Source organism: Leptidea sinapis, chromosome 18 (assembly GCF_905404315.1).
Source record: "Leptidea sinapis chromosome 18, ilLepSina1.1, whole genome shotgun sequence".
NCBI lineage: Eukaryota > Metazoa > Arthropoda > Insecta > Lepidoptera > Pieridae > Leptidea > Leptidea sinapis.
The window spans coordinates 13,470,705-13,497,032 of record NC_066282.1 but is presented as its reverse complement, the minus strand read 5'-3'; the positions used below and the strand labels follow the sequence as shown (position 1 = coordinate 13,497,032).

Genomic DNA, 26,328 nt, shown 5'->3' with positions numbered 1-26,328 from the left:
CGCACTCGAGCTGATTGTGAGTGATTGAATATACAGTCCACTGTCTTCGTGTCTCCGAGTTATACTAATCTGTTGCTGTGTGTGTGAGTTATTAACAAATAATTGATTCTGATTGCATGCCTCTTGATTGGTGTAGGGCTTCCTTTTATTGATGTGAGATGAGTTGACGCGACGCTGTGGCGCCTATTTTTGTCATATTGCGCATGCGTTGGCATTTAGTATATCTATTGATAGAAGTATTTAATTGAATACTAGTCGTATTATTATAGATAATCTGTAGGCTCTTACTGTGTTATGTATTGTATGTGTCAGAAGTAGTTTTATACTTACACTTTTTGAAGTGAAACTTCTTTAGAATCTTTGTGATTTCAAACCGGATGCAACGGAAAAAACGATAGGTAAGACACAAACACAAAAATGTGTAGGATGAAGCCGGCAAAGAATGAGACAGAAATATGCATACTATTGAAGTGAATACTTCTTTATCATCGTTGTGATTTGAAAGCCGATGAAACGAAAAAGCGACAGTAAAAAGAGCAGTCACATCAATTCATAATATTTAACATGGGAGATAATGAGATAGGAAGTATAATACAATGTTTTGGTACCAGGCGATCATAGTTAAAGAAGAGATTGTCTTAAGTATGGCGCGAGTATACGTTAATATATTCTGACTCCAAGCGCACTACGTATTACTACATAGACACCAGGAGAACATAATATATAACATATATATTAGTGGTGGTAGGAATGTCTTTCATAGCGGTTGAAATCATGTGTCATCCTAGCAACACGTACCAGGAATTCATATACTGTTTAGAGGTTCATGCACCATGCAGGTTTCACTTCTGACATGTGTACTTTGTACGCACGCAAATTGACATAAAATTATACCTAAGAATAAACCAAGAATATGCAAAATATTTACAAATAGACATTTTGCTTACGATTGGTTTATTCTGACATTATATAACGTTTCCCGCGTTTATTTGCAAGGCTGCTTGACATTCTGAAAACTTCAGAATTATCATTGTATTGACAGTGTTGTCAGCGATATCGTCAACATTTTGCATATTCTTGGTTTATTCTCAGGTATAACTTTATGCTAAGTTGATTTGTAAGGCCATTCCACTCTAAACAATACACTTCGTTTATTAATAAGACAGAAAGAGTTTAATAAGTCCCAGAAGAAAGATGAAATGCGTGTAATCAATTATAACTGAATTGTCATATTAATAGTACAATGCAGTGCCGCTTAGGGTTCTTGAAAAACCAAAAATTCTAAGCGGCACTACAATTGCGCTCGTCACCTTGAGACATAAGATGTTAAGTCTCATTTGCCCAGTAATTTCACTACCTATGGCGTCCTTCACACTGAAACACAGTAATGTTTACACATTACTGCTTCACGGCAGAAATAGGCGCCGTTGTGGTATACATAATCTAGCCGGCATCCTGTGCAAAGGAGCCTCCCACTGGTACTCCATATCAATTATATAATTCACTGTCTGGATGCAGACTATGGTCTACCACTCTGTCAATGAGCTCATCAAATTTTCTTTGTTTCTAGTTTTTATATTATCTTCGTTATTGTGTAATATTCCGATGACGGTCAAAAACTAAATATTATAAGTAATATTTTCTTTTATTAAAGCAAGCTTCACACAATATAATACTGCCAGTCACTTTCGCCAAAACCTATTCATCAAAACTTCTGAGTCACTTCACTCAGTCGTCTGAAAACGTTGACATGGAATGACAATCGTGATACGTCGACTTACGATGTACGTACGCAAGAAGTTGTAATTCAATGGCGTTATAAAACTCAAATATTTTTGGTTTGTAGAAAATACAATATTGTTATAAAGAAAGTATAAAATACAATCAATAAAAATATTACTATAACCGCAGAATTTAGTTAAATAACGTGTAATTAAATATTATTTAATTATTTTGATTGGTCACTTGGATGAGAAGGCCAAACTGGCCTCTAAAAAGCTTGTTGTGCTCAGTAAGGCGAGACAGTACTTCACTATAAGCCACCGCCTGCAACTATATAAGGCGAAATTCGGCCTCATATGGAGTAACTACTGTTCTCACTTCTGGGCGGGTGCTCCCCAGTACCAGCTTCTTCCATTTGACCACATACAACGAAGAGCGGCTCGAATCATCGACGATCAAGTTATCTCCGGTGGGCTTGATTATTTGGCCTTGCGTAGATATGTGGGTTCTCTCTACATCTTCTTCCGCATTTATCACGGGGATTGCTCAGATGAGCTGTTGGGGTGGATTCCAGCGGTGCAAAATACCACCCGTATCACGTTGACGTCGGGCATTCAACAACCGCGCGTTTTGCAAGAAATTTCATGCCTCGTACAGCCACACAGGAATCAATTACCGGCTGCTGTTTTCTCGAACCGATACTACTTAGGGGCCTTCCAGAAAAGTGAATACTCCCACCTTAAAGGCCGGTAACGCATCTCTTGACAACTGATGTTGCGGATGTCCATGGGTGGTTGCCTCACCACTCCCCATCCCGTGAGTCTCTCGCCCGTTTGCCCCCTCTTATATAAAAATAAAAGAATTTCATTTAAATAAATAAATAAATAAAATTAATAAATATAGAGCTAATAACGAAGCCATATATATAGAATACCTGAATATTTTCACCAAACATTATTTTTTTATGTCTCAAAGGGTTTAGACAGACTCCAACAAATATCGTCTATGTATACAAAAACTTAACAAATGATACTGAAACCTTGAAAACTATTATATCCATTGGTGAAATCAGCATGAACACCAGTAAAGTAGTTTTTTAGTTTATTGCGGACAGACAGACAGACAGACAGACGCGGCCGATGACTTTGTTATATAATATGTAGTGAATATATTAAGCCTTAGTTACAAGATGTTCCCATTACAACTGTAAAATAACGAAATGATTCTGAGAAATGCAAAGAGAAAACAAAATGTTTTAAAGATAATTGAGTTGGTGAAATGGTGCTAAGACATTGTGATATACAAGGGTTGGACTGACAAGATCCGATTCGACCGTCTTGATTATGCCAAACTCGTCGAAGCGGCTAATGCCGGCACTGTTTAAGGGTTGAAAGGTTCTTAAGTTCTAAGACGAATGATACTTTGAACTGAAGCACTTGGTACAATAAAACGGCCCTTGAAGACTCCCTTTCCAAGTAATATGTACAGCAAAGTGAATATTAATTTTACTTCGTTAAATATACGAGAACACCTATCCAATTTTCTTCAAATTAATTAAATTCATCTTAATTTGAATAGCTAAAATTTGTTCTTATGTGAACTTTAAAACGTGTTTTAAAAGTTATGGCCTGTTAGCCTATATTTACAGCAACGCAAGCAAACTAAAACAATGTGAAATATTATAATATTATTAATAGTTAATAGTTTTTACTATGTTACGATTTTTTTATATGTTTACATGACTAGGAATACCAAGTAATTTAGTTGTTTCAGCAGCTTCATGAGACAGTAATTAAGTAATGAAATTCTAACTAACCCTCGAAAGATATTCGTAGATAATTTCATAGAAGTTGATTACGTTATCTAGACGTTTCTTCATCACACAAAAAGCTTTATCTACCCCGAAATCGGATCACGTAGTCAACCTAACGTCTTGACTGAAAATGTCCTCATATGTATCTAACTTGATGAGTAATGGAGGAACGTAATATTCGGTAGCCCGTATTTTGTCTGCGCCCCAAATTCCCCGAGGTTTAAGCTCTTTGTATCTCAAGCTTACATCGAGGTAAGAATCGTTCGATCGATATTCAGATTTTAGGTCAATTGATTGTATCTACCGTGAGATAGACGGGCTGGTTTCTGTAGTTTGTTATATCCTTCAATGTTAGGTTCTAAGATTTTGTTTTTTTCTACATAAATGGTTTTTTTGTATGACTTTTTTTTATTTCATATCCTTGATATATGTACATTTCAGATGTTGTTATTTAGTGTTAGTTTATATTTTTCGTAATATCTATATGTTAGTACGTGTTACTTATTTGTATGGGTTATTTATTTATTTGGATATGAACCCCTCCTCGGGTGAAGGCCTCCTCCAACTTTTTCCACGCGTCTCTGTCTTTACCCGTTATTTGCCAGTCGTTCCCGGCTATTTCCATCACTTCATCAGCCCACCTTCTTTTCGGTCTACCTACTCTTCGTTTTCCTTTAGGTCCCTTACATAAACGGCATAAATGTTATAATAAGGTTATCTTATATGTCACTACATAAGACAAAGTGCTCCGCCACGTCTATCTGTCTGTTCGCGATAAACTCAAAAACTACTGCACCGATTATCATATTATTTTCAGAAATGGATAGCGTGGCTCTCGATGAAGGCTTAGTATATAATTTGTAATGATTTTGTATACATTAACAGTTATCGGAGCTGTCGGGAAAAAAGCCGTCTGGGAGCTTTCACCGAAAACGCTGTCTTAATCCTTTGAGAAATAACAAAATAATGAATTGTGGAATTGTGTATTTTATAAAAGTCTTCAGAAAAGTCGCTGATGTGTATCTCTTAAGGGTGACATACTACATAATATATCTATTTTAATACTTAAAACAATGGCAATTCTTATCATTTTATCATTACATATCATAAAATCATTCAAAATACGTTTTAATTTCATTATTAACTCATTAACTTTGATTACACATTTCCGATGGACTTAAGACTACATTACTCCCGAAAACTTACATAATTTTTTTTGGTACTGACAGAACAGCGTCTGTCGGGTCATTTAGTGTTTACAGAAAGCGTGGCACTAATTATAGCTACGGTGACTATTTGACGATATTAAATGAACACATGGGTGGAGCTATTTAAAAAAATAAAAAAATTAGGTTAATAATTGTAATTTTTAAATTTTCAAACAATGTATGTAACATTTTCGAAAATAATATAACATATCACTACTCACCTACGAGTTCTAAACTGCTACGGATCAGCGTAGGGCATGTAGGCATGAAGTAAGTGTCATTGCCTACGCTAGACTGTACGCTACAGATTACTTACAGGCTGTTCTGAAATGATATTATTCAAAATTAATTTATTAAGGTGATTCATGACTCTTTATATCGTTTTAAGCTAAAAATTTTCGTAGCATTTAAGAATTTAGTTTATATTATTGTTATTAGTTATTGTAAAGTTCAAGTGTTTTGGCAAAGTTATGTACACCGTAATTGTTGCACATAATAGACACGTTACCCTGTATGTATAAAACAAGTTTGTGAGAATAATATGTGTAATATGGTTGTACATAATAAATAATTAAAAATAAAGGTGAATTTCGATTTTGTTTATGATTATGGTTATGTGCGCTTATTCAATGTTGCCATTGTAGCTCCACGCTGTAAAAATTTCTAAATGTACTGTGGGCTCGGGTCCAGTGCATTAGTGCTGTCAAATGAATATATATTATATATATATATACATATCAGCCCTAGATATCAAATAGTAGGTCGAAAGAATCAATTCCCGAGGTATTTAGACTATAGTCCGAGTAGGAATTGATTTTTTTACCCGTGTTAAACACTCTACTTTTCATTTCGAATATCAGGAAAATAAAACTATTTGTTTATCTAAACTTTAAACGATAGATAATATGTAATAATATTACTAGTACCTATTTAAAATTAATTGTCAAATTAGGACAATTTATGTCGACTTTTTGAATTTTAAATATGGAACTCACCGCGTAATTGTTGCGGCTTATTCCGCTCAAAGAAGTTTGTGCTAAGTTCACACTGGCTGTTTAGAAATTCACATGGCCGCAGCATTTTTTTTTATTAGTTTTTCTTTTACATAAAACTCTACACAGCTGACAGCAGTTCTATTTTTAAAGTTCATTCCGGCCCTTGGGTGGGAAGTAATTTGTATGAGTTTTTCTCTCTCTGTGGAGGAAGCAACATTTTCTACCCAATAATCATATCAAAACAACAATACTTTCCGAGTATGAGAAATGAAAAATTCTTGCCAAATACGACCAGTGACAAGAAGCCAGTCCATGCATCTGTTAAATATATAAGGGCAAATCATTTATTCAATTAGTTCAAAATGTCAGTATTGAATGTCACAGATTTTAGCACTACTTCGGAAAAGTTGAGATTTAATAATATAAAGTGGCAAGAAACCAATTGCCACTCATTTTAATCTATATCAAGAGTTGCACAGTTTCAGCATCTTACAGTTAGATTAAGGATCGATTTAGATACCGCACTACCTAAGAACAATAGCTTTTTACTATGGCATCGAATTGTTTGTCATATTTTGTAACATACGCTCCGTGTTATTTTCCATTGAAATTGATAAAATACAATATACTTACTGATGATATGTGATCTCAGTGTCTTTCTTATTTCTTGTAGTATTCTTTTTACATAGTTTTATTACGTAACCTGGCATTTTAGTTTCAATTATAAGCAAAGTTTAACTGAACCTGTGGCACGTCAACGTCACACATTGTTCGTGATTTGCTCGAGGACACCCACTTGGGCGTAATATTAGTGCCGCAGTTTGCGACGACGCCTGCGGTATCTATAGGCCGACCGTTTATCTGAGTCCTCGCCTGCGGGGTACAGGGGCGCGGGGGTATGACGACAAACGGGACTGAGACAGGTGCGGGCGGCGGGCGAATTTTTGTAATCGCTCATTTCGATCATATCTATCGGTCATACCCCCGCGCCCCTGTACCCCGCAGGCGAGGACTCAGATAAACGGTCGGCCTATAGTTGGAGCAATTCCAATCCTTAATATAAGATCTAAGTAAAATTAAAATATAAAGTAAGTAAGACTTACATTATATTTTATTCAATGTATGTAAACAGATGTGTTAGTGGATGCAAACACCAAAACACGAAATGCAATAATTAAATTAGCAACAATACAGCGACTGAAATTTCAAGTTCATTTATAAAAGCAATAAGCCTAATGGTGTCTGAATTATTAATCAATACGTAACGGACTACGATACTTAAATATACGATGCTAATTTAATTAATATCAATTATATCAGACACTGTCCGCGCTTCCAATATTTAATGCGAACACTGTTGTTTTTTCCCTTTGTACGTTAAAAAAATTATATTATACTAGCTGACCCGACAGACGTTGTTCTTTATATAAATTTAAGTTTATTTTTTACCTCCTGAGAAAGTTAGAAATATATAAATTCTAGTAAGTTATTCATTTTAAACTATTCTTTCAATTTGATTTCTGAACGACATTTTCATTTTTATTCACCTTTTAAACCTTCTCTGGACTTCCACGAATAATTCAAGACCAAAATTAGCCAAATCGGTCAAGCCCTTCTCGAATTTTAGTGAGATTAATAAACAGCAATTCATTTTTATATACTATATAGACTAGCTGACCCGACAGACCTTATTCTGTACATAATAAATAAAAACTACTGTTTTTTATGAATTTGTCAATAATATTTCATAACATCGAGAATTATTTCGTAAAATATGCTCCCTGTTGTTATAATGAAATTATTTCACAGCAGAGCTGTCAAACCTCATGACATTCCTTGTGCGGTGTTTCCGGGACGATACGACATGGGTACCTTCAAAAAAAGCGCGTAATCCTTCCTTAAAGGCCGGCAACACTCCTGTTATTCCTCTGGTGTTGCAAGAGATTTTGGGCGACGGTGATCACTTAACACCAGGTGACCCGTACGCTCGATGTTTCTCCTATTCCAAAAATTAAAAAAATAACCATGTGTCAATAAATAATCTCATAGAAAATATGTCCATACTAAACAAATATTGGAAATAAAAATAATTATGGGTTCCAAATCGAAATAAAAACTATCCTATCTCTCAAGTTGGACTAAAGTGCACTCCATGTCATAATCCATATTAAAAGCCGATAATTAGTTTAGGAGTTCACTGGAGACAAACATAAGGACACTGGATTTATATATATATTACGATTAATTGCTGCGTGGAAGTTATAAGCAGCAAAAATATTAATATGTAGGATATAATGTTGACTTCTTTGTTAATACAATCTGTACAGTATTTTTTTCTTTTTTTTTATGGAATAGGAGGACAAACGAGCGTACGGGTCACCTGTTGTTAAGTGATCACCGCCGTCCACAATCTCTTGCAACACCAGAGGAATCATAGGAGCGTTGCCGGCCTGTAAGGAAGGTGTACGCGCTTTTTTTGAAGGTATCGTCCCGGAAACACCGCACAAGGAAGTTCATTCCACAGCTTTGTAGTACGTGGAAGAAAGCTCCTTGAAAACCGCACTGTGGAGGACCGCCACACATCCAGATGGTGGAGATGATATACTAACTTGTGGCGTGTCGTGTGTGTCATTATGCCCGGACAACAAACATTCTATAAAGTATTACATATAAATAAAAACATAAATCTTAGTATGTTTGTTGAACTCTCAGGTTGTAGGAAATTGACTTGAGATGTCGCTCTTGTAAATCTAAACAATTTGTTATGTTTTTAAAGTGATAACCCTCACTTCTACGATTAATACACAAATAAAATTTGAACAACAAAATTTTAGGAACGATGCGGGACTCGAACCCACGACCTCCGGCGTTCTGTGCTGGTGCTCTAACCAACTGAGCTAACTGTTCGAGTGACGTACCGTTATAAAATCTTGTATGTTTTGTTCAACTCTCAGGTTGTGGCTTCATCTACAGGATCTACTTTACAGTTGATAACCCGCTCAACCCCAATAATTGCATATGAAATTGACTTGAGGTCTCGCTCTTTCAAATCTAAACAATTTGTTATTTTAAAATATTACTCACACAATAAGATACTTAAATAATAACATTTATATTAGGAATGAAGTAGCCTCTCTTAAGAGGGCTCTTCCCGGTACTGTCTATCGTCAACGCGAACATTTCGAAAAGCATGTTGTTTTATCCAACGCATACTGCCTGTTGACGTCAAGCAAGAGAAAGCCATCGCGTTGAACGAAATAATGTCCAGAAATTACATAAAACATCTTCCAGGAAATATTTGTCATATAGAATCTCCATTACATGCGCGACGTTTCTAGCGTAATATTTTCTTTACTTTTACAATTTATGAGTACGTTATAAACGGCCAAATTTCAGGCAATATTTGTACAAAAAGCAGATATTTGCAGGGTTATACTGAAGAAACAATCTTGAAATTTGTATTTGCTGCTTCCATAGAAACCTAGATACCTTACGAGTGGGAGGTCCTTTGCACAGGATGCTGGCTAGATTATGAGTACCACAACGGCGCCTATTTCTGCCGTGAAGTAGTAATGTGGAAGCATTACTGTGTTTCGGCCCTAAGGGCGCCGTAGCTAGTGAAATTACTGGGAAAATGAGACTTAACATCTTATGTCTCAAGGTGACGAGCGCAATTATAGTTTCGCTCAGATTAGTTGGGCTTGTCAAGAATCCTGGCACTGCATTCTAATTGGCAGGGCGTATCGATTACCATCAGCTTAACCTGCGGCTCGTCACGTCCCTTATTTTCTTAAACAAAATATAATAATAATAAAATTTATTGCCTTGAACTTAATTTAAGTATACAATATCAGCTTATTACAAAACATACATTAAGACAAAAGGGAGTAGGCTCAGCTTATGCTGCTTGAAATAATATTTTCATGCAGCGCTGGTTTTCAGCCATTCCCATCTCCCTAAGGTGTAAGGTGGTATAATCACGTACAAGCGTTTGTATGAAAAATATGTCACATTGACCGCTCTAAATGCGTCGTTACTAAATCTAATTAACTAGCTAAGACAACAAAGTTACTGAAACACACTGTCATAAAGAGACTTTGCAATCTAAGCATCACTGGAGTTCAGAGCTCGTTCAAAAGTTCACGAAGTAAGTTCAGAAGTAGCGACTGCCAACTAGTGCAGTAGCCCGCAAGCTCATAAAACCCGAAACCAATCCGCAATATTCAAGATGAAGGGTGCTGGTAATTGCTGCTATAAAGTAAGGGTGTCCTCCGACCAATATTAAATTTTACTGCCCCCCGAAGTATTTGGCCTCAGTCCGCGATTTGACTTTAACATTTATTTTTGAATGTAATCTTCCCGAGTGCTTTGGACTGTTAAAGAAATTAATGTTGCTTCGGATATCCGGATTCCGGCGGATTTCAACCGAATTACAAAGGTTTGTAAAGTCTGGAACTCGTTACGGTTAAGAAAATTCATTATTTATTTGGGAGGTATTTAGCCAAATGAATTTTAATTGGAGGAGTCGTTTTATTGTTGTATTTTGGAGTAGGGCGTTGTCTCTACTAATGTGTGTAATAGGGGAAAGATGTTTGTATGAAAGTATGTATTTCTGAATTGAAAATTTAGTATTGTATGAAACTGAGCTGTCATGCTCGATTATGTAACGCTTGTTCGTGTAAAGTTGTCTCAAGCCGTGTAAAGCGATCAGTCAGAACAAAGTTTATTGTAATTAATACACTCAAAAATTATTGAAAGGTTTCAGTTTCACTTTTAAATTGACAATATTAGCCATTTAAACGATGGCAATAATTGAATTTTGAAACGGAAGTGTTTTATTTAGGAACGCTTTAAAATAAATGGAGAGGAGATTTGGCAGGTGAAGGCGGCGGACGCAGCGGCGGCCATCTTGATTCTTGACGCATTTGTTGTTGGAAGGCCGAAGTGTGTGGACGTATATCGGTTTAGTTGAGGATAATACAGGATAACGAATGATTCATACTAATAATTATTTAGCTTGTTATTTATGTTTGTGCATACATTGACAGAGAGATATCTTACAATATATAACCGATTTAAAAAATCTTTCACCAATAGAATGGTATATTATTTAAACAATTTGTTATGTTTTTAAAGTGGTAACCCTCACTTCTGGTATTAATTACACAAATAAAACTCAAAACAAAATTTAAGGAACGATGCGGGACTCGATATCGCGACCTCTCGCGTTCGACCGTTCGAGTGACGTATCGTTATTAAAGTATTTATAATAAAGTATTCAATATATTTAGTTTTTAGAGTAGATCCTGTAGATGCAGCCACAACGTGAGAGTTGAACAAAGCATACAAGATTTTATAAACGATACGTCTCTCGAACGGTTGGCTCAGTTGAAAAGAGCGCTCGCACGGAACGCGAGAGGTCGCAGTTTCGAGTCCCGCATCGTTCATAAGATTTATTTTCAGTTTTATTGGTATACTAGTTGACCCGACAGACGTTGTTCTGTATATAATAAATAAAATAATGTTTTTTATTAATTTGTCAATAATATTTCATAACATCAAGAATTATTACGTAAAATATGCTTCCTGTTGTTGTAATGAAATTGTTTTACAGCAGAACTGTCAAACCGTGCGTCAATACATTCTCTCATAGAAAATATGTCCATACAAAACAATTATCGGACGACGGGGGACACATCAAAGGAAAAACAAAATTGTTGTTTTTATTTAATTCCGAACACTTTCATATTTATTCACCTTTTAAACCTTCCCTGGACTTCCACAAATAATTCAAGACTAAAATTAGCCAAATCGGTCCAGCCGTTCTCGAGTTTTAGCGAGACTAACGAACAGCAATTCATTTTTATATATATAGATAGATTATTATTACTGACTCACATAGGCCGTGTTTTATTAGCTTTATTAAGTGTTGCTACGTAAATTGCAATGTTGTAAAAATGGGTTAACATTGTAGCCAATGTTGGTTTGCAGTAAAATATCTGCTTCTTATACAGTCAAATTCAGTTTGAACGAGGTCGGGGCGAGCGACTAGTGAATAGTGTTCAGTAGAACCGCCGCCACCATTTGTAATGTAGAGAAGATAAAATGAATGCAGTGTCGCAGTCTACATATCTCTCATTTAAATGAGTGTTATGTTCCTAGAATGCACAAGTGTCACAGAATAATTATTATTATCATTGCGCTCATGAATATTTATGCACTTGAGAGAATTGTTTTCTGAATAACATTAAAAGTATGTACTTGTGTTATCTTTATAAAATTGTACGACGTCGTGATGAAATACGCTACACCTACCATAAAAAAGTACAACAAAAAGCGGTCTGATTGCACATGACAAAAGTCCTAGAGTCGGCTCGAGTCTGCGGGCGAGCGTGACGGCTCAGTATCATTCAATACCGGTGCTCTTCACCGAAACAAATGCAAGATATATGCAATATCATAGTCAAAGTTTATACCAAAATTTAAAATCTTTTTTTGTTAAATACTTTTGTCGAAGTTCAATTATTACCTACTATGATTGTTTCGTTTTTCATTGTTCTTGTAATGTATAATGACAGAGCCGAACTGTCAAGATGTGCGTTTAAAACTTATCCCATAGAATAATCAAAATTTTAAATTAAAAATGTTAAGAGTCATGAAATCGAAACATAAACTATCCTATCTCTCAAGTTGGATCAAACTTTGTGCAAAATTTCATTAAAATCTTTTCAGTTGTTTAGATGTTCATCGCGGACAAATACAAAATTTTTATATACAAAGATATTTTTTAATTCTTAAAGGTACCAATAATATAAAAAACGTTATTTATCACCCGCCACAAATAGCCGTTGCTTGAGTGTGGTTTACTTTCAAAATGGATTTCAAAAATGCTCCAAATTCGGACGGAGCCATCTCGACATCCCGAAAAACAATATCTTTAGTGCTACAATGACTATTTGCACTACGGCCATGTTACCAAACCAAACCTCAATTCGCTCCCTGCAATCCCAGAAACCATGGAATCGAAAACCATATTATTGCAATGATATGATCCATATTATTCCCGAGAACCTTGGTAACGATACCTGTATGTTTTTTTCTTCCAGCTAGTCATCTAGTGTCACTATATAAAAAAAAATATTTGATGTTTCTCAATTTGATTAATTGTATAGGTATTAGAAATTTTCAATAGATGACATTGATGCATAGATCACCCCCAGAACGTTAATGGGTCAATGGGGTTAATATAAATAAAAAATGTTTTAAATATGAGATCGCTCAATCATCGCTGATCCAAAAAAAATCCATCTTGTTGCGACGCGCCAACAAATAGTTTAACACACATAAGATGTTTCATTAATGAGAACATCAATATTATTTTTATAAAAACATTAAATAAGTAATTCAGTTAAATTAGTTTGATGATATACAATGTAGCTAGGTGTGTTCACGTTTATAACACGATGCGAGAACTATACGTGACCAGTTTTACAATTGACTGTCTTTCAGACCAATTCTCGCTCACCTGAGGTTCAAACTAAGTTATTAAGTCATAAATATAATAAGTTTATTTATGTAAACAAACTTAAATGTAATATCACTATCTGAACGACAAAATTAACCACTCATTCGAAAAAAAGTATCAGAATTAAGAACGGGTGCAAGAAACTCAATGAGCGTCTTTTGATTTCAAACAATTTTTACTACGCAAATTCAAATGTAAATATTTTTATTCAAAACATAATATTAGTTATTGAAAGTCAAAAACTAACACCCATTCCAAAAGTATACCTAGATCTGAGAAGAACGGGCTCAGTGGGCTTCTTTTTTTTAATGTAAAATACTATTATAATGTAAAATAATAAAAAGGTTACAATAAAATTTATTATTTAATAGCCTGTTCGCGGTCGCTACATGCCCAATCTGTGTTTTTTTTTATATGAGAGGGGGCAAACGGGCAAGAGGCTCACGGGATTGGGAAAGGTGAAGCAACCGCCCATGGACATCCGCAACAACAGGTGTGTCAAGAAATGCGTTGCCGGCCTTTAAGGTGGGAGTATGCTTTTTTCTCGAAGGTCCCTAAGTCCCACAAAGTGGCTGAGCGAGGCAAGAAATTTCGAACAAAACGCGCGGTTGTGGAATGCCAGACGTCTACGTGATGCGGATGGTACTTTGCACGTAATGTCCGGTGGTGGAATTTTGCCGCTGGAATCAACCCGAACAGCTCCTCTGAGCACTCCCCGTGATAAATGCGGTAGAAGATGCAGAGAGCCCACATCTCTACGCGATGCTAGAGAATCAAGCCGATCGGAGATGACTTGATCGTCGATGATTCGAGTCGCTCTTCGTTGTATGCGGTCAAATGGAAGAAGCTGGTACTGGGGAGCACCCGCCCAGAGGTGAGAACAGTACTCCATGTGAGGCCGAATTTGCGCCTTATAAAGTTGCAGGCGGTGGCTTTTAGTGAAGTACTGTCTCGCCTTACTGAGTACACCAAGTATTTTTGAGGCCAGTTTGGCCTTCTCTTCCACGTGACCACGGAACTGAACGTCGCTCGATATATCGACGCCAAGTATATATCGGCGATATATATGTATCGGCGATACAGGCTGTGGCAGTTAGAGGAGTGATCTTGAATCGAGGGGATACGACAAAGGGAGACTTTTTAGTGGTGAACGCACAAACTTATGTCTTCTTGGGGTTGAAGTGGACTAAATTTTGTCGGCCCCATTCCGAGACTTTGCAAAGCATAGTCTCGATTTCAGACACAAGTTTGTTCCGGTTCTCGTCGACGCTATCCCGGGACATGTTGGCACGGTGTAGGAACCATACCCTGTGCTGTCGTCTGCATAGCAATAAATATTGCTGATTTGCAGCATATCATTGATATGCAGAAGAAACAGCGTAGGGGATAGCAGGCAGCCTTGCGGGACACCAGCGTTTATGGGTTTTAAGTCGGAGCATGCACCGTTGATAAGAACCTTGATGCTCCGATCAGCCTAAAAGCTAGTGACCCATTTGCACAACTTCTTGGGAAGCCCATAGGATGGCAGTTTCGCTATAAGCGCTTTATGCCACACCCGATCGAAAGCCGTCGCTATGTCCAAACTCACCGCCAACGCCTCTCCCTTCGACACAACCACTTGCGCCCATTTATGGTTGAGGTATGCAAGAAGATCACCAGCTGAGCGACCTTGACGGAAACCGTACTGGCAGTCGCTGATCAGCTGGTGTTCCTCTAGATATCCCAAGAGCTGGCGGTTGATCATCGACTCCATTACTTTGGAGAAAATGTAGGTAATGGCAATGGTTCGGTAGTTGGACGCATCTGAGCGTACACCTTTCTTAGGGATCGGGTGCACTAAAGCCGCCATAATTACGTCTGATGAGTAGGAGAGCCGGAAAAGATGGGTAAGGACCGGCGCCAGTTCCGGAGCACATGTCCGCAGCACTATTGGGCGAATGCCGTCGGGCCCGCTCGATTTGTGAATGTCCAATGTGAGAAGCGCCTTAAGCACGGCGCCATGCCGGATTTTTACCTCCGGCATGTATGACTCGCACCGCGAAATATGCGGTGGTGGTGCACCTTGGTCATCCAGAGTCGAGTTGGACGCGAAGAGGCAGCCCAGGAGATCAGCTTTCTCTTTCGCGTCATGGGCCAGCGAGTCATCATCCCTGTGTAGTGGCGGAATGGCTGGCTGGCAGAAGTTTCCTTGGACAGCCTTGGCGAGCGATCAGAACGCACCAGTTCCCGAGGGAAGGCGTGCAAGTCTCTCGCCAATTCTGCTAATGGGCTTCGACTTCGCGTCAGCAATTACTCTTTTGAAGGACCATGCCTTGTATTACCACATCAGCAACAGCGTCAGCAGCGGCATCTGGATCTCCCAGCGAAAAACAGATCTGCCTCCACGGGTAGGATGCAAAAAAGCACCGCATCTCGTCCCACTCTGCTGACCTATAGTGCCACACGCGGCGACAGCCTAAGAAGCGGGTATTATTAAGAAAGTAATTTATGTAATAGTAACCTTTAACACACAAAAGTTTGTTAACAATTCTTTTGAATTACGTAATACTTTTGTTTTGAACATTTTATGGGATCTTGTTGTAAAAGCATGTGCAACGCCACACAAAAGACTTACTAACTCGACTAAGCCGAGTTGTTCCTGTGAAATAAATGTAGTTATAGTACAGTCCCGGAGGAATTCGCTCATGGCTTCGTTAGTTCAGGCGATTAGTAGTGTCGATAGTGTAGTGTGTCTACTGTTGTCATATAGGCTGAGATCTATAGATCGTACTTAGACTTTGCTAAGACTTTACTTACATAGAGCTTAGCTGAGTGTGATAAAACGCAAACTTGACTTTTGCATTGGGCTGCCTCAGCTTAAGCTGAGAATTATTTCAGGTGTCAAATGACTATAAATACCAAATCAAAGATTATGCTAAGCTTGCACTTAGAGACGTTTTACCTAAGTAAAGTCTGTCTAAGTACGCAACTGGTCTTTTTCTACGGCTTAGTTATTTAAGGCGAAGGGTAAGCAGAAAACACGCAAACAAGGTGTTTTTAGACAAGTTTTGTGGTGAAAATACAGCACTTGGAGCTATTAACACTACTTTATCATCTATCTACTAATGTTTGCTGTTGGTTATAGTTAACACTCCAGAGCTATTTTAATCTACCACTTTTCTTTGCAGTTAAACAAGTTTTTTCTCGGCATGACGCATTTGTTGTTGACGAATCTCAGAAAAGTTATTTTTATAGCTTGTACTTTTTTTGTGTAGGTACGTTTAATTAGAAAGTAATCAATAGTGAGAATTGTAAGCATATAAACTGTTTGTGCCTGTTAAAATATTACGTTTTCCACGCAAGAATTTCGAAAATATAGGCTATGATACATAGATGGCGGGCCGACAGCCGTGAGCTCATATCGCTCAAGGTCGCTGGCGTTTAGTGCCGCCTTAATCGATTCTCGGTCGATAGTACGTATCAGTTTACATTGAAAATAAGTTCAATTAATCGAGCGAAGTCGCGGGCACAGTTAGTTAGAATATAAGCTTTACTGATTTATATTATATATATACTTTTATTTATCTCATTTGAAATAAATAAGAAAAAATAAAAGAAATAATGTATTTATAAATATATTAAATAGGTACGACCCAACGTGACAATATTGGCAATACAGCCGAAAACGTGAACGGAATCTGTGATTGCGCTGAAATTAATTTTATCTATGGCTGTCAGCGTTCAGCCCAGAAACAACAATAGCTCGTTCGCAACAACTAAATTAAAAAAAGGACGCTCGTGCTTTGCCTAATTTGCATGAAATTTCCGTTGGGGAGAATTTTTCCTCCCCTGGTACTTCGCTAAATGTTAATGAGGAATGGTTGGTAATGTGATTCAAGATCAGCTGTAAATTATTCTCGTTCTGCCGTATTATTTTGTGCTCCGACTTATTAATGACGTTACTTATTAGACGTTGTTAATTATAGGAATTATTTACATGAAATATGGCGAGCTGAGATAGCAGTGACGATGTTTCCCGGGTTTCATTTGCATTTGTTATGAGATACGTGGCGAGCTTTGCTTCAAGTTATTCACTCCTAAGCCGGGCTTGAGTTGTAATAATGCTTAGGCTTCGTTCACACTATGATATCGAAGTATATCAAATAATTCGTTGAAGGTAAAACAAAATAGTTAAATCATTTTAATAACATACTTGTTCATTGTACTTTCGCTGGCAGTTGTGTTATAAGGAGTAGCGAATACAATATTTTTCAAATTTGCTTGTAAAATGGGCCTGATTACATCGTTTAATAAATAAATAAATCGTTATTAAGGCCATAAAACGAGGTACAACACACACGTGCATAATAATATTACACACTAGTGCGTAATAGAATTATCCCTACTAAGTTAAGTTAGTACCTAACTGCAAAATGTATGAGCATTTTCAATTTAACCGGGTAATACAATTTTTTTTCTCACAACAATAAGGTTTAATGCCGCTGAAAATGTATCTATAAAATATATGCATTTTATCACTAAATTTTAAATTTTTAAGTAGGCTGTATGGGTTTATGAAAGCCTTACATTTGGCGCGTGCTAAAAAAAGTCCGTATGAAACTCGTGAGCAACTTACTCACTAGACACACGGCTGATTTACGCCCTCGTCTACGGCTCGGGCTGCAACCCACAGCCTCGTGTATAATGAGCAACTTGCATTATATACTATTACAAAATAACTTAGGGTTCAATGCAAAAATATGATACTGATCTTTAAGCTGATGATCATCTTTTCCGAACGCGCTATTAGGCTTGAGATCTATAGAGCCTACTTAGACTTAGCTCAGACAAACTTAGCTGAGTGTAAGCTTAGCATTGTCTTTTATTTCGTTTGTATATTCATTTAACAGCTGAAATTATGCTTCGCTTATGTTAAGACAGCCCAATCCAAAAGGCATGTTCGCGTTTTATCACACTCAGCTAAGTTTCACGTGAGTACAGTCTAAGTATGATCTATAGATCTCAGCCTAAGAAGTGTAACTACAAAATATAAAATCATCTGGATGTGTGGCGGTCCTCCACAATGCGGTTTTCAAGGAGCTTTCTTCCACGTACTAAAAAGCTGTGGAATAACCTTCCTTGTGCGGCGTTTCCGGGACGATACGACAAGAAAAGCGCGTATACCCTCTTTTAAGGCCGGCAACGCTCCTGTGATTCCTCTGATGAGGTGGTGATCACTTAACACCAAATGACCCGAACACTTGTTTGTCCTCCTATTCCTTACAATTTGATGTTTTCGTATTAAATTGTTTAGATTTCCAAGAGCAACATCTCAAGTCAATTTCCTAATATATTAATATTGGGGTTGAGCACGTTATCAACTGTAAAGTAAATCCTGTAGATGAACCCACAATCTGAGAGTTGACCAAAGCATACAAGATTTCATGACGATACCTCACTCGAACGTTTGGCTCAGTTGGGAGAGTACTGGCACGGAACTCCTATCCCTCAAAAAAATAATCTGACTTAGGCCTATTATTGTACAAAATCTTGTATTGTTGTTCGTCTTAATACTTATTCCGTACAGTTTGCACCGCAGCGGCGTCGCGCCGATCTGTTAAGTTTCTTTAAATTTTCTACATCATATTAACCTTAGCTGCCAAGACTGTGCAACATTAATGAAACATTGTTCTCGGCTATGTCTCACTGCTGAAAGATAAATGGAACAAATAAATAAAAGTGACTTTAAATAAATAATTTTATGTACTTATAGATAACAATTGAATAACAACTGGGAACAACTTATTATAGATGTATTTACCATTGAGAGCAACTTTTAACCGACTTCAAAAAGGAGGAGGTTATCAAATCGATCGGTATTTTTTGTGTCTAACCAAGCCAGTAACAAACAATTCCTTATTTTCTAGTGTTATAACAATTAAAGTCACTATTACAAGCAATCATTGATATTGGCTCTTTTAGCACCAGACAACTAAAAGTACTACAATTATTCAAATCAAATCGAATCAAAATCACTTTGTTCATATAGATAGGTCAAGGAAATGACACATATGAATGTTTTCTTTTCTTTTTATATTTACCACCACTTCGGAAAAGGTTGAGCTTTAATAAGAAGATGAAGTGGCAAGAAAGTCATTGCCACTCTTTTAAATCAACATTTACAGCTTCATATTTTTCCAGTATTCTTGGTACGCTTCCACGTAATGATAGTTTTAATTTTATGTAGATGTAGTATTGTAAATATAGGTATAAGATTTGTTTTGTTTGAATGATATAATTAATAAGTTTTAAAATACATATACCGTATACCGAAGAATTAGATGGACTGTGGATAGAACATGATTGTATAGTGTTTTAATGCTAGGGCCACACTATCTTGTAATACCGCAATAATTAACTATAGTATTTACTAGCTGACCCGGCAAACGTTGTTTTGCCATATAATTTATTTTTAGTGTTCAACGGTTTTTTCTCCGACGTGTTTTACAAATACAACTACTATGAAAAAGTATTTTAGAGGGTTAATATATAGTATATATATGACACTCAAAAAATTTGAATTTCTATTGGTAACAGAATTTTCGAAATCGGCTTAGTAGATCCAGAGATAAAGGCCGACAACGCTCTTGTGATTCCTCTAGTGTTGCAAGAGAATGTGGGCGGCGGTGATCACTTAACACCAGGTGGCCCGTATGCTCCAGTTTTCCAGTATGCAAGGTATCAAGATGTTGACCGGCAATATAGTTATCAAAATGCCAAATTTTATTAAATTATGTGCATAACTTATTGTTTACTAAGCCATATAAGTTTCTTTAGTTTTTTAGCTATCCCACGGGAACTCGTAAATTTATTGGGATAAAAAATATTTAAAGTGTTGACCGGCAATATAGTTATCAAAATGCCAAATTTTATTAAATAATGTGCGTAAGTTGTTTTGTACTACGCTATTTAAGTAAGTAGAGGTTTTTAACTGTCCCACGCGAAATCTTTAATTTTCCGGGATGAAAAGTATCTAAGATGTTGACAGGATAAGAAAGGTATCATCATGCAAACTTTCAATTAAATCGGTCCAATAGTTTCAGAGATTAGCCCGTACAAACAGACAAACGGACAGAGATATAAGAAATTCCAAAAAAACGTTAACTGTTGACCTCTAGTTTGAGCAATGCTCGCCCACTATCACAATGTGACATACAAATGGCGAGTTTAAGACGGAGCTTGTCGAACACACTGTAGTCATAAACCTGGTCTGTTTTCATCGGTTGTCAAGCAGCAGGAGGCTGTATCTAGAGGTATAAGTTATATAAGGTTTTCTATTATAAAAGATTTGCATGAAATATTTGCATAAACTTAGCGAACAGGAAAAAAGACGAGCTTTATTCAGAAGGAACAAAGTAACTTCCGTGGCTCTGGTTTTGCGAATCCTTTATTTAGCACGACATTAATAATCAGAGAGATGCCTTATCTGTGAATTGTAACAACTGTTCATTGTATTTTATTCAGATGTTGGTTACAGTGTCTTGGCGAAATACTCTTGACAAAAATTTCTCAGAGAAATAGATTTAGCAACTCGCTCTTATTTTGGCCGAGTTATATTTAAGATGGCCTATAAAATTGTAAGCAAATTATCTATCCAGATATTGTAAATTCCATTCGACATTTTTATACAAACTGGACCTTAATTTTATCGTTCGTTCACCAAATACATTCAATTTCAATATTAATTTTACAACGCCACGATATTTTAATATTGTAAAAACACCATTGAGACAACAGACTTACTATCGTATAGACAACTGATTATGCGTGACCAATTTTGATTTATCAATGTGTGAGTTAGCTAATGGTTTTACATTCAAATACTAAGGAGTTAATGTCAATTGTGGCTGACTGATGACGACTTGTCAAAAAAGATTCACTCAAATTCGTAACCCGAATTTATGTGAATCTTTATTTGATGTAAAAATTTATATTTACGGCTAGACACTCAATATATTCAATTCAAATTTCAACAGACAGAAATTTATTTTTGTAACTTGTTTTTTTCGATGTCTTTCATTTTCCACTCAGCACTTGATAAATTAAATAACTCAAGATAAAGTATGTAGTGACAACTGGACAATACACTCCTTTACAGGAGTTTGTTACATTAGACGACAAAGCTTGTTTGAAATCGCGTTCAGAAAACCTGATTACGTGAAAAAAACCTTCAGTTTACGAACTGCTAACGTTGGAAATGTTCGTCGTGAACGGTACTGAAAGTTTGTCAAGTAAATTGAGTTAAGTTTGTATTAGATAAGGCTCGATTGAATGTTATGTTAGGACACTTCCTGACATTATTTCGTGAGTGTTTTAGATGACGGGTTGTGAATGTCGGTTGATTTAGATCCCAAATATACATCATACGATTAATGTCATATTTACATTTTTTTAATGAAAGAGGAGCACAAACGAGCGAACGGGTTACCTGATGTTAAGTGAGCACCGCCACTCACATTCTCTTGCAACACTAGAGGAATAAAAGGAGTATGCACTTTTATTGAAGGTACCCATGTCGTATCGTCCCGGAAACACCACAGAAGGAAGCTCATTATTTCTCTAGCTTTGTAATATGTGAAATGAACAATTGTTGAAGGTGAAAGACGTAGAACATATGAGCCATCCTGCAAAGAGTCTCGACCCGGCTCCTCGCGACTTTTTTCTGTTCCCAAAAATTAAGAACCAAATACGCGGTCAACGATTTTCATCACCAGAAGAGGCTGTCGAAGAGTATGAAAAACACGTTAATGAGGTCACCATTGATTAGTGGCACAAATGTTATCAAAATTTGTTTAAATGTATGAAAAAGTGCATTAATGCAAAGGGAGGGTATTTTGAGAAACAATAAATTCTTTTTTGCCCTTTAATAGTATTTTTTCTTATTCATTCCGGAAACTTTTGGTGAACCGATGATGTGGTCGAGATCGCTGGAATAGGTTGGACGGGTTCAGAGCAGGACCGATCGTCGTGGAGATCTGTGGTGTAGGCTTTTGTTCACCAGTGGACGTCTTACGGCCGATATAATACTGAAATAAAACGTGTACTGTCTCTATTTAAAATATTCGTCACGTTTATTTCCTCATAATGTTCACACAACAGAAAAAAGTTGTAGACAAAGAGAATGTAATTACTACGTAGAAGCGGGACTGCCTAAGTAAAAATTGAATTGTAGTTTAGTATGAAACGTGCAGTCATTTGACATAGTAGTAATTCCAGTATTCCGATTGGCGACGAAATAATCCGGCTAAGTATGAAAGCGAACAGTTGCTTATATCGTTATTATGTATAAACCCAGTGGCTAGCAAGCCATGGCCCATGAGATTTTATAAAATTGAAGTTGAACGATGTGAATCGAGCGTTGTCATGCTTAGCCAGACAATAAGTAAAGATATTTTAACAGATAGCATGTTGGTTTAGTAATAATAATAATAAAACTTTAAATTCAAGTAACTACAGACTCAAAATGGTGTAATGGTGGCTGTTCTGTCATGGCGTGTGGTGAACGTGGCGGGCGCACAATAACGCATTTCTCCTCGGTAATGGTCGGCTCTTGTGATTTATTCCCATTTCTTTATGTACACGTATAATGGGGTTTTTGTGTGTTTCTCTCTTAGTAAACATTGCTGCCACAATGGCTTTAGCTTTGTAGCGTTCTCATTAAATAAAGCGAAGCCTTAATAGTGGCCATAGCCGCTTGGTTTATACAACTCTAAGTCACCGAGGTATCACGCGATTGTATTAGTTTCTTCGTATTTCTTAATATAAAACATCTTTAGCCGCGTTGAGGGAGGAGTCGCTGGAAGAAACTACAGGTTTTCGTCACCGACATGTTCACGTGTGGCGCACACGATAAATAAATAATTAAAAAAAATATATATAAATATTTATATTTAGACACTTTTTGGATGAGTTCTAAGTTGAAATCTAGTGAGTTCGCGTCACCGAAATGCTTATAGCAGTATATCTGTAGCTATACGACTGACGTATTGTGCAAAATTAATGCTCTGTATATCTTATAAGTGAAACTGAATGGATTTATTTAGTGAAAAGTTCAATGTGTATAATATACTGTGCATTGTGGAAATAGTGTTTTTGTTTGATAATATAAAATAAAAAGTCTTTATTGTTGTTAAAAAGTTTTACACAGAGTAGTTTCGTGTGCCTAAAATTAATTTACTTATGACTACTATTTACAAAACACATTTTGACTATTAACTAGAGTGTAACTAATATACTAACAATTTTAATATCTATTGATTATCGGCAAACGGTAGTTCGGTTATAACTTGCCTTCCGACAAAGGCCTCATCTAAAGCTCTCCAGTCTTTTCTCATTTTTGCAGTGCGAGTCCATGTTGAACCCGCTTTTTTCTTAACGTCATCCTCCCATCTCTTAGCCTGTCTTCCTCTATGTCTCTTTCCGTCTAAAGGGTACCATTCTGTCATAAGTTTTGTCCATTTTTCTTGCTTTTCTCTCATCGTATCCTGTCCACCTCCACTTCAGCTGTTTGTATGTTGTTTGATTATATATGATTGAAAATAAGTCTAAAAATAAATTGAAATTAATTATTTTAATTTTAATCCTGAAAGTTCTAAGTTTTCACATGTATCGACAGTCTCGACAGCTGCCAACTCTTTTTTGATGGCCTGATGTTAAGTAATCTGACACCATCCTCTGGTTATTATGCGTTGCCGGTCTTTTAGTAAAGGGTATGCATTTTTAAAGTATCCATGTCTAGGTATTGAATGAGACTGAATTTTTTCGCTCGGCTATGTAAAAATCGTTCGGATGAATTGAAGAAAGTGTGATTCGTCGGAGGTAATGTCCTAGAGTAATTAATAGGTACTCAGTACAATTATGCATTTAATTTTAACTATGTTATTAATAAAAGCGAAGGAAAGTTATTCCAAATATTAATCTTTTTGTCTTTATCTTACCTTTGTCACTACAGAATTACATGACAGGTAGAAGTAATTTTAAACTTGGAGTAACTTTACATTCCATTTATCTGTCGCTAAGTCTGGCAAAAACAAGTGGCACGGCCGTACTACCCGCAATATCACGCTCCTTTATGTATGCAGATAAATGTAAAAATTCGATAAAATGTAGTTCAAATCTTTGTGCACTTGCATAATGAATTGTAAAATATATTAAGGTTCAAATTGTATTTAAAGATATAGGCATCAAGCTTGTTAAAAAAGTGTAGTAATACTATTTTTTATAAAATATTTTCAAATGAACTCTGATGGTACTTTAACATTGAATTTTATGTGTCGTAGTCAAGAACGTAGAGACAAGAAGTGAGTACTTATATGATTCTGTATTCGTCTTAGCTCGTGTGAAATCTGCGTGCGGTGTGAGTTCGGGCGAGAGCGATTGCCAGGCGAGCGCCGAACAGGCAGTCAGGGAAGAACTATCGAGCGAGGCGGTTGTGTCGCGGGAACACTACGTTCTAATTACATAATCATAAGGCTTGGTGAAGTGTACCTAGCATTACATTTGTTGCTAATAATGATACCTTGTGTTTGTAAGACTGTGTTTTACTTGCTGTCGTGAACGCCCACAAGAACGGATAATCACGAACATTCTGACTATATGACCCGCTTTGCATCGGCATAATATATATAACATTAGATAGAAAGAAAAATATTCCACCCATAAATCTTTATATATATATATATATATATATTTCTTGCGTGCGTGTGTATGTCACTGAACTCCTCCTAGACGGCTGGACCGATTTTGATGATTTTTTTGTGTGTTCCAGTGAATTTGAAATTGGTTTTGATTCTCAATTACGTGCATATAATATAATTCTCCTGCTCATGTGTATGTTAGTGAACTCCTCCTAATATCTGGACCGATTTTTCAAATTTAAGACGTGTGTACAAGACAACGTCTGTCGAGTCCAGTAGTATATTATATACTTCTAATTAACTAAAATATAGCACAATGGATCTATTTTGACATACAAAACACATAGGCTCAATAATAGATTGCAAAACCACTAATGAACGCTTAGCTGTTTCAATTATCGACTCCGATGAATGACGTTTCTATATTGAGTGGTCTACCGCTAGAATTATGTAGGAAATTTATGCAGATTTATTTTAAGCGCAAAAGCATAATCATATACAGACAAAGTTGGTTCCGTTTTCTGACTGGTTGAAGATGTTTTTGTCCAGTAATAGTTATTCAAAGTCAAAAATAAACTTCATTCAATTAGGCTTAAACTGACCGCTTTTTAAACGTCTCTATAAATATTTTTTTTAAATTACTTAATTAACCATATGTTCGGAAAAAGTAGAGCGCGTGAGACGAACACACAAGAAACTCAACGGGCACTCTTTTCAATCAATAAAGTATTTTACAATGGTTGTAATATACAAGACAAATTAGTTTTTAAGGTACTGCATTCAATATATATAAATCGTGTTAGTTAAAAGCATTATAAATATCAAATAAATCATAAAAACTAATAAAGAATAACATGTAAATTATCCTATATTTCGCGCGAAGTTAATGCTTTATTATTGTCTAAAATCTGTGTGCGTTACTACGCAGGCAGGCAAATACCGTATAAAAAATAAAAGCACCCTTAGTCATGTGCATTGCTCAAAGTTAAATATTTCCCTTAATTTATTTCGACACTTTCACAGTTGTCACAGTGTATCTAGACGTATAGATGACCCAAAATTATATTATTATTTCATTTAAGCTCCGATATATATATATAACATATTCTTCGAGTATAAAACGGAAGGAGTACCTATTCACATAGCAACAAATGTACGCTCACTTATCGGCCAGCTAATTACGCAGTTAGTGTGCTAGCTGAAGAGTTATGAAGTAACTTTAAAAAGGAAACTTATTGCAGATGCATTCACGGCGCCCGGGCCCCTTCATTCAACACGTGTTCTTCTCAACCAGTTCCCTTGAAAGTATAATCGAGTGATGCCTACGTTATATTTATGCTACACTCTGACTTTGGAACTTTTACTTTTAAACCAAGTCACCAACAGTAGC

The 26,328-nt window shown here is 36.4% G+C and overlaps 1 protein-coding gene across 6 annotated transcripts in view; it reads left to right on the top strand.

The window, feature by feature from the left end:
- LOC126969534 (low-density lipoprotein receptor) overlaps positions 1-26,328 on the top strand; it is a 352,782-nt gene that overhangs the window by 29,124 nt on the left and 297,330 nt on the right. The gene's annotated exons all lie outside the window — the stretch shown is intronic.